Source organism: Athalia rosae, chromosome 4 (assembly GCF_917208135.1).
Source record: "Athalia rosae chromosome 4, iyAthRosa1.1, whole genome shotgun sequence".
Taxonomy (NCBI): Eukaryota; Metazoa; Arthropoda; class Insecta; order Hymenoptera; family Athaliidae; genus Athalia; species Athalia rosae.
In genome coordinates this window covers 2,439,004-2,449,513 of record NC_064029.1, presented here as the reverse complement: position 1 = coordinate 2,449,513, position 10,510 = coordinate 2,439,004, and the positions used below count along the sequence as shown (strand labels likewise).

The 10,510-nt window shown below is 36.2% G+C and overlaps 1 long non-coding RNA gene across 1 annotated transcript; it reads left to right on the top strand.

Annotated features, from left to right (window-relative positions):
- Window positions 1–628: 628 nt before the first annotated feature.
- LOC110117240 lies at window positions 629–9,620 on the top strand. The gene is made up of 9 exons (XR_007278257.1): window positions 629–1,191; window positions 1,268–1,437; window positions 1,809–2,756; window positions 2,826–3,504; window positions 3,564–3,846; window positions 5,265–8,411; window positions 8,519–8,676; window positions 8,875–9,118; window positions 9,312–9,620. It is a non-coding gene; the product is annotated as an uncharacterized LOC110117240 (long non-coding RNA).
- Window positions 9,621–10,510: the final 890 nt, after the last annotated feature.

The following is a 10,510-nucleotide window of genomic DNA, read 5'->3' as shown; positions in this document are numbered from 1 at the left end:
TGTAAATGTGAATTGTATTAAGCTTGGCAATTATCTCAAAGTCTTACTGCGATAATCGCAAAAAACAAAACTCTTTGTATGTTATTTACCCTGATAGCTCCGAAATATAATTTAAAAAGCACATATGCTTACGTTTTGTTAGATATTAATAAGAAAATATTTGAATAAATTAAATAAATATAAAGATATTGCAAGCTGATACCTAAAACTAAAGATTATAACTAAGGACCTTAGATAGTACAGATGTCTTCCTAATATCACAAGTGATTAAAGCGTACATTGTAAATTTCTATACTTTAGATTTGGCATCGCGTCCGATGTCTCGTTGAACGGATTGATAAATTATAATACTAAAAGAGAATTCTTTATAATATATTAAGAAACAGGTGGCCGACTAAAATGTAGTAAACGTATATGACAGGCAGGAATAATTTTGAAAACCGCGTCTGCCGGTTCGAATACTTGGCATCGTTCCTCGACGATTTTCTATATCTATAACGACCCTGCTGATCTCGTACTTTAAACTATATATTTTAGTATCTTATTGTTAGCTCGGCTACTTCGAGTTGATGCATTTCTCAGCTTTTTTTTCTTTCTTTCTCCCTTTTTTTTTTCTTCCATCTTACTTTTTTCCTCAATTTGATTGACGTGTTTAATTCCTTTTTTTTTCTCTTTTACTTTTTAGGAATACATATCTGATAGGGTTCACTTAACGTCTTTTAAATAACCGGTTGAACGTGTGGTTATCGATGTACGAAAGCGTATTTATGCGGATGTTTAAATTAAAATCGGGCCGTAGATTCAATAAAATGCTCCACTGTATTAGAAGTGCCGGTTAATTGCATCCAGTTATTACAGGCTTTTGGATTGATCGTTCATGCGTTATTGGTTTTTTTTTCTCCTCAAATATCTGTTGTTGCCGTTATAGTCGTTTGTATAACAGACGACGGATAAACTTTTAATACTTTTACAGATACCACGGTAAACGTGTACATCGATAATAATTCTGAGAAAAACTTGCAGCACAGCAGGGACAGACGGATTGAATTGTTAATAGCAATAAATAGCAGTCAATGATATCTCATTATTCAACTTGCTTCATCGACGAAGGAAACGATAGGATCTGGAATTACCGTAGGCGGTATGGTCCTCATTTGACACGAACAACCCCCGTGATTTTCAATTCTCAATGTTCGTATACTGCTGACATAAGGTGGGATCACTTTGTCCACTTTAACTTCAACATGTTCGTAATATATTTTTTCAGGAATCGGCGAACAAACTTTAGCTTCCGTACAACAACCTGTCCCTTCATCGCACCTCTGGATCACCGTATAAGATGGAAAAATTGATTCGCTCGTAAGCAGAGCTCCCTCTTCCAAAATATCTTTTATCCTGTACGATCGAGACTGTGGATCACGACACATGAAATATCGGGTGAGATTATGATGCGCCAATAATTTAAGTTTCGTCGGATTATCCTCGGACGAAATTGGGACAGCTTTTATCGTCGAGCAATAAATTGCTAAGCAAATCACAATTTTACAGTTGGCGCGCATTTTTAAATCACTTTTCTCTCCTCTCTTTATCTATTATTTTTATTTATTCTCTCCGGAAGTAAACGATAAGTGGATTAAAAAATAATCAAACAAAACTATTATCCTTTCTAGGTGTATAACTTTTTATTTTGGTTCAAATTTCACCGATTAATTCGTATAATTCAATCGCAACGATACATACAAATTAACTTCGGTTATTTTTATATAATATCTTAATTTCTTTATCATAATTTTATTATTTTCTTTCAGAGCACCGATCCTGGCGTACCACTTGCACACGCATAAGCTCGTCGTGAAATGAATCGTGACTTCACTCGCGGAGATATTTATACACGCTGAGAAGCACGCCATCGATCATTCGGTTAACGTCGTGCATGCGTGTAGGTACGGGAAATATCACGGGGTTTTCTGATTTCAAAAAAATTCAAGCTTGTGGCGATGAAATCGAAGTGTAGGTATATCAAGGATCGGAAGGACGGAGGAGGAAATTAAAAATGACTTAACATTTCGAGTCTGAAGCGCGGGTCATTGTCAGCGCACATTTTTGCATTTATACACACATGTGCGAATATACATATATTGTACATATATTCGTTATGTATGGATGAATTTAGTCGCATCAGGTAGCTAGATCGACTGATTATTTTACACCTGATTGCGCAACTTTATCGACTTACGTCAATCCAACAAACGTACAACATTATTGCCAACATTTTCTTTCCTCTTTTTCTATAATTCCGTTTTCTTTTTCAAATGCAATGCCTGTTATACACACCCGCAATACTCCCTCACTATTTGCTGTATTGAAAGACACTTGTTCAAACAGATAAATAATATCACGTACCGTAGCCCTAGTCAATTAATAAAGTTTGAACAAGTGACCTGTAACGTATGAATATGCCAAAATTCTCAGACGAAATTTAAGACGTTTGAAATTTACTTGATCATGAATCGACGAGTAATCGTCGCGCTTGTCCTCGCCAAAAATTTTCATCAGAGATTCAAAAAGCAGAAAATGCATTCAAATAATGCCATTATTTCTTTAAATTCTTTTTACTTTCATGCCCGGTGGACTCGCGCGATTAATTTTACTGTACAGAGAGTGAAGTTCTTTGGAAAATAAAATCTTTGATCTCAACCCCTGATAGAAGTTTTCCGACAATACACCAATTCTAATGCGAATAGCACACATCGTAGGTTCGTTCAATTTATTTGAATTTGCTACTTTCTTTTTATTACCTAGGTGTTATTCTGTTTTTATTGTAGGGATACGACGGTCCAACTACCTTTTCACGATCAGCATGTAAACTAGTCTTCATTCTTTTGATTGAATAAAGTGCAGAGTTACTCTTCGGAGAAAGATGATTTTTTATGATTATGAGATGAAGAATTGTCTACGCAGACAATAAATACCGTAATGAGGTATAATCCGCTTTATTTAATTGGCCAAAAATAATTTCAATTCGAAATATCAAGCCGTGGTCTACTCCAGTGTTCTATAAGCATTAGGATCAAAGACGCCATTTTGTAAAATACCAATTCTAGTATTGCAGGTAATCATGTCACCCTTCTACGAAGCTCCCCATTTTCAAATCTATATCCGAAACTCGTATTTTGACCTTTTTTCTCATTTTCTTTCTTCTTTTCCTTTTTTTTTGAATATCACGGCAGCTGTGCAAATAATTTACAAGTATATACAATACCATTAATTTGATAGAAACACGTTTCACGCGTGTGTGAATAAATTTGAATAATTAACGACTAAAAAATCGTTAACAGTTGTAAACTATCTTACTTATACGTGTACACATACAACTCTATAAAATTAGGTTCAACGTTTCGCAAAATGGAAACAGAATTTCCTTCTAGTGATTCGAATTCTGAATCTATTCTCAACAGGTCGAACTTACTACAGCTGATGTGATACCAAACATAACTATAATGAGTACGTATAATTAGAAGATTTCCTATGAAAATAAATCGCTGAAATTGAAATTTTCGCAGATAAATTTTCATTCGAGGATGGAAAACTCGTTTGGACTCCTCTCTCTTTGAGCAACGCGTGCCATACCTATACTACCCAACGAATACAATATAGATATACGATGACTAAGGAAAGATACGGCTGCGGGAAAACACTCGTTGAAATGACAAATTTATTCGGTATGCGAATGAACGTGAAGAAATGGTTCAGACGTCATCGCATCCATGTGAGGACTGACTGAGCTGTAATAATGACGTTTTGTACTTCTTGCGAAAATCCCCATCGTCGACCGAACCCATGGAGGTAACGTACAGATTTCTAACACGACTAATTTTCCTTAATATTTTTTTTTCAACTTCAATTTCCGTTCATTATCCTGGTTATTGTTCTCGTTCATTTTGGCAGACCATCATCGTGTGTATACCGTATAATAATTGAAACAGAATGACGAAGTTTCTTATTTTTATCTAAACGGGGAAAAAACAAACATAAATAAATGCATTTGATAAGCTATATGTATATCTATGAGGAAAAAAGACCTATACTCGATTAACTACTATATCAGGAAGAAAAAATAAACGAAGAAATATTCGTACGCATATATAAAAGGAAATAAACCGCAACCGTATACATACGTGTATAACTATTATAATAATTCTATACATACGTATGCTGCATATGCATTAAACCATATCCATACACTTTGAAAGAACATTCAAAGAAATGTAAATGGGCGTTAAATCTGGGGAAATTAAATCATTTGAATTCCCCATAAATGTGTACATTATACATACGTATACTATGTATGCTACGATACATAAAAATCGTCGTGGGTGACATGAAATCAAAAGTAATAATAATAATAATAATACCAACAATAAAATTATCGTAATCATATTACGTATTGAGCTACTGCAAGTAAACGTCATTGTTTAAACATGAAAAATACCCATGAATTTTTATTCGTTATAAACCGTCATCCGAACTAAACAATTTCCGATTACGTGACATACATTTGATCATGTAAAGAATAGTTTATCGACACCGAACTCGTGCAGTATATTACGAATCATGAAGCGATCGGTCGATCGTTCTAAGAATAATGCAAGTTGAATACCTTCGAAATCTACATATATCGTGAGAATTCAGTCGAAGAATCGGGCGGCGGAGCACGAGTTTAGAAATATTAGTTATTGTTAGAATGTTAGATGCAAATGTGTCATACCGCGTGCACACTTGTAAAACCGTACGAAGATTGCGATTCTCTTTAAAGTAATAAACGCGAATGAATCAAGACAAATGTGGATGAATGTACCCCTCGAAACGTGCGACATTCACCAATTACTATATGGACACTGAAATAACGCGCGTACTACGCCAAAAAATATATGTTCATAAAACGGGATCGCCATAACGCTGATTGTGAGTAGCAATAACATTAAACCGCGGATTGAGGCTCATTAATTCGTCATCTCAATTTAAGAGTTAATCTCGTGATACATGCAACACCCGGTCACGTCTCGCGTGATGCATGGCATTGCTGTGTACCAAATTATATAGGTGACTCATTTTTCATTATTATTTTTTTTTTTTTTTTTTTAGTACGATTATTTGAAAAATCAATCAACGATTTTTCTCAATTATATATCCATCAGGATTTACTGAGGTATTTTTAATCGTCGCTTAATTATTGATCTATTGTTTTTTTCCTTCTGTTTTAGCCAACGGTACAAGCTGGGCGCACGATGAGATGGATCTTAGGAATCATCTGTTTGAAAATGATGAAATAATTTATTAGGAGAATAACATCATTCTACACTGGAAGCTCGTATCCTCAGCCGATTGACGTTTGTCTGGTCTACGTCCTCAGAAATTATAATGCAATAATTATTGGCGTGATTACGGTACATTCATTATATCAATTGTTGCCGGATCCATGTTGCCTATCGATACCTATTTCACTGACGCGATGAATCCGTCACTCGACCACCGAGTATCTTCCGGTATCTAAAAATAGACTTAGGTGTACAGTAATTATGTCTGCAATATTAATAGATTCGTATAGTACGATGCGCATAGGGATGTGACTCGAGATAGACGCAATGATCATAAACCGTGTCAGAATTTACATGCCTGGGATATTCCCTGAGGCAAAAATATTGTCTGCGTGCGCGCATAAATTTATAAGCGTAAGATAATCGTGACGATCATATCTGTAGCGAGGATTAAACCCGATCTAAATCCTAGTTCTAACGTCGAGGTTCTGAGGATAACCAGGTTAATTCCCACCGTTCTATCCCGTAACCTGGTAAGTCCCAAATAACACATGTATATCTTTTTTCATTTGTGCGTAAATGATCTAAAGATATGCTCAACGCGTCGTCAATTAAACATCGATTATGTAAATCGGTGCAAAGGTGTTACAACCATATGTTAATTAGATTAACTTACGATGACAATATAATACGGTCATTGAGAATTCATGAACAGTACAAATACCGATTGTAAAATGTAACGTGAGAAAAAAGAAACGATAAAAAAATAGCAGAGGCTACCTATGGTCATATTTCGAAAATTCGATCAATTCACCGTTATAATTATCCGCTTAGTTTATAGTATGACGTCAATGACTGTTTCAATCATAGAGTTTTACGATCAAGATATCGATTAGTTACAAGTTATTTTTTTTTTAATTTGATCATAGATTTATTAAATTCTTTTTCTTTTCGTCGTTACCATTTTGCAATCACGAAACTTTGGTGGTGAAATATGGTTGAAAATTATGTGAATTTTTATCGTTAAACAAAATTTAAATAACGCGTGCTAAAATTCATTTTATCTGTACATTACATTGTTAAAATTGACCGCCGTACGCACAAATAACTTTCCTCGTTGTACACATTCGTTTACCTAATTGAAAAACAGGTTTTCTACGATAAGTATAGGTATGTGGCTGACATGTAGAACTTATAATTTTGAATAATCTACCGACCAGGGAATCCCCGAGTATAATTTAGATTTTTCCCTTATTCTCATTTGGACCGTACATGGCTATAGCTATAGGCATACCTGAAACGAGACTGAATTTTTTCATTCCTTTTTTTCGTCTGATTAATTAATTTTTTTTGACAAAACTGAACAAAAAAATCGATGAGGATATTTTATAACGTAGCTACGTTTACGCGATGAAATATTGACCATAATTGCCAGGTTTATTTGCAGATCCAAAAGTTATGGGAAAAAAAAAGAAGATTTTAGCGATAATCTTGTGGATACATATAAATAATCATACGTCTACTATTGGTGGTTTTGTCCTCCTTATATTTTGCGTTGTTGATTAGAAAAATCAAATCAAATAAATAATCGAATCGATAAAGCTGGGATTGCAGAACGAGAATTTTTTTGTCGCATCAATTTTTCAACGAAGGCAAAAAGAAAAATATAACGATCGTGATATAAGAACGGGTTGTGGGCTGCAGTTGTATATTACAAGTCTACCTAATAGACATCGTGGTTAAATTAGTCGTTAATCGGATTATTGATGAACGCGATTGAAGATCACCGGCGCCAAAGATCATATCTACACATAATTAGCAATCCTCAGATTTATGAATACGATCATTGGAATACCTACTCGCGGAAAGGAAAAACATTGTAATAGACCAATAGTGTAACTTTACGTTGTTAATTTACTTCGTTCATTTTCTATACATCTGGAGTTTATCTGAAATCGTGCCCCGACTTTGGAAAGAGAAGGGCGTATGCGAATAATTCGATGATGCGGAAAACGGAAGAATGAACAACCTAATAAGGAAAAAGAATGGGTCGTTATTAATTTTAATAACATAAATAAATAGGATAGATGATTAAGCATTGCTCACTACGACCGCAACGATATTGCATCGTGTTTCCGATTGCGTTGTAACAGCGACGCGCGTCACTAATTGTTGCAAAAATGAAAAAAAAAGGAAGAAAAACTAACAGAATTTATGCTCACCCCCTCTTATAGCGAACGGGATACTGAATTACACGAAAATTATCATGCAGTCGTCGCATTCCGTGGTCAGAACTTCGTTGAATCGGCATGAATTTTTAATCCGAAAATATTCACCGCCCTCGACCAAGCCTCTTTATATTCTTTTTATGAAACTTATCGTTATTATGTGACACGAGAACATTGTCGTCAAATAATTCGTCATCAACCACAGAACTTCAATTTTTTCTTTGAATTTCGAAAAAATGCACGCATGTCCTGGAGTTAAAAATAGAACGGTGATTCGCGAATGGGTCGAACGATTTTAATTGAGAAAACGGAACAAGAAATTGAAGAGAAAGTTCATCGGAGCATGACATCATAGAAAGAAAAAAAGAGATCGACGATCAAGAAGGTATCGAAATATACCTCAAACAGATAAGATTATTGTTCTTTTTGTCATCCAATTTTGATTTGTTTTGACGAAATATCGAAGAGGATGGATGTAATATAAATATCCTTGTGAACGTCTAAAACGATCCTCCTTGAACTCGCTCGATTCGTATCCTCGGATTTCATGGTCAAATTATGATTCATAAGGTGCTACGAAAAATGATACCCAATAAAGTTGCGTGCGGAGATGATCCTCGTTAAAAAGATTACTCGGTGAATCACCTTATAGAATTACTATGGGGTCAGCGTATCCCGTGGTCAATCCGCAGGGAGATCTCTTCGAAGTCCGAGCAGCTGGCTGCATGGGAAAGCCCGCAGGCGTCGGACGACCATCCAGAATTCTGCTAGTACGATCATTGTTGTGAAACAATTTTGGGAAACCCCGGAGATCTCCTTTATATTTTATAAGTTGACATTCCCATTGTGCTCCAGACTCTTAAGTGTGAGTTATATCTGTCATATTTCTACTGAAATTAGAATAAATTATAATCCCTGATGAACGTCGAGTCCTAAAGGAAAAAGAATAATGAATTTTCATTCTGTATTTAGAATTCATGGGAAACAGTTTTCATCGTGACGCAAGAAGAATCTCACAGTGTGCCACGCGTCGCTCTGTCTCTCCGCGGTTGCGTTATAGCTTGCAAGGAAGGATAAGCGTGGGCAATGATTTCCTGTTCGTGTGTCAACTGTGCAACAATTCGGATGTGGTAAACGTTCAAAGCCTTTTAACGTACATATTTGAGCAGAGGTGTGCGCATCACCGAGAATCCGCGGTTGTGAGGGGAACCCTCGAGAAGTTCTTGTCTCATTATTAGTCATGATCAGGGACCACGAAATAAGCTTGGATTTAGTCTTTTTGATTTTAACTTATTTGATTATTCATGCTATCTCTATTTTTTGTGCAGGAGAACCGGTTGAACGATCTTTAGATGAAAAACTGGTGAACTTGATCAGTTCGAGAGGAAGAAAGGATAGTTTTTGATCAACTCAACGCTGTTTGAAAAGGGCAGACTATGCATCAGCTCCCACAGCGCTTCATGTCGGGCAATCAGTGATGGAGAAACGGAAATATGATTTGGGCTGCATAAAATTAGGCGCTAAGAAGGGATAAAGGGGTGAAAATAAATTGGACCATCGAAAATCCGAGGGGTATTTACCACGCCATAGATTAGATTTGGAAATTGCTATGTCCCAAAATAGATGACAGAATGTCTTGATTGATACATTTAGGGTTTTTGTCAACCCTTGAAATTCAACAACTTTCAGAGGCCAAAATCGATTAATTGATAATACTGCGATTCGGTTTGTTCATGATTTTTAACTTTATTCTCTTCTGTTGCAGCAGGAACTTACCAACCTCGGAACAACGCCGTACAGCATCTGAAACACGAGGCTCGTCGGTGCATCTTTAAGATTCGCATGTGCGGGCACCGAATGATAATACATACATAATTTATCATGTGGCCATAGATCATATACTTTCTAGAATAATTAAAATGTAAATCTGATTGAAAACTTACGTCATTTTCATTATATCACATTTATTGTAAGAATAAATTTTTGAGAATGTTTAAAATTATACTGTACAAAATAATGTATCACAATTGATTTGAAATCGTTGATTTATCAATAAACGAAGAAGCTCCTCGAATTAACTGTTTGATTGACATTGTTTACACCCTTGCATCAATCCAAGCATTAGGCAACTATATGAAAAATATCATACATGAATGCATATGATACCACGATACCAAACCGGAAGTGATAATGTAGATCTCTAGAATACCGGCCCTGAAAATTGAAAGTTTGCCGAAAAGTGGAAATTTGTATCAGGAGAACAGGAAACCCGAGGAGGTGGTCCGAGACCCCATGTGCCTCATCATGTGCCTCATCATGTGCATGCATTCAATCCACTGTATTCAATCGTAGTATGATGGAGAGAGCAACTGGTTGCTTGCAGGACTAATTGCATGCCTGCCTCTTCATTCAATCATTCAATCATGCTTTCATACAAACCGGAAGTGATAATGTAGATCTCTAGAATGCCGGCCCTGAAAATTGAAAGTTCGCCGAAAAGTGGAAATTTGTATCAGGAGAACAGGAAACCCGAGGAGGTGGTCCGAGACCCCATGTGCCTCATCATGTGCCTCATCATGTGCATGCATTCAATCCACTGTATTCAATCGTAGTATGATGGAGAGAGCAACTGGTTGCTTGCAGGACTAATTGCATGCCTGCCTCTTCATTCAATCATTCAATCATGCTTTCATACAAACCGGAAGTGATAATGTAGATCTCTAGAATGCCGGCCCTGAAAATTGAAAGTTTGCCGAAAAGTGGAAATTTGTATCAGGAGAACAGGAAACCCGAGGAGGTGGTCCGAGACCCCATGTGCCTCATCATGTGCATGCATTCAATCCACTGTATTCAATCGTAGTATGATGGAGAGAGCAACTGGTTGCTTGCAGGACTAATTGCATGCCTGCCTCTTCATTCAATCATTCAATCATGCTGTCATACAAACCGGAAGTGATAATGTAG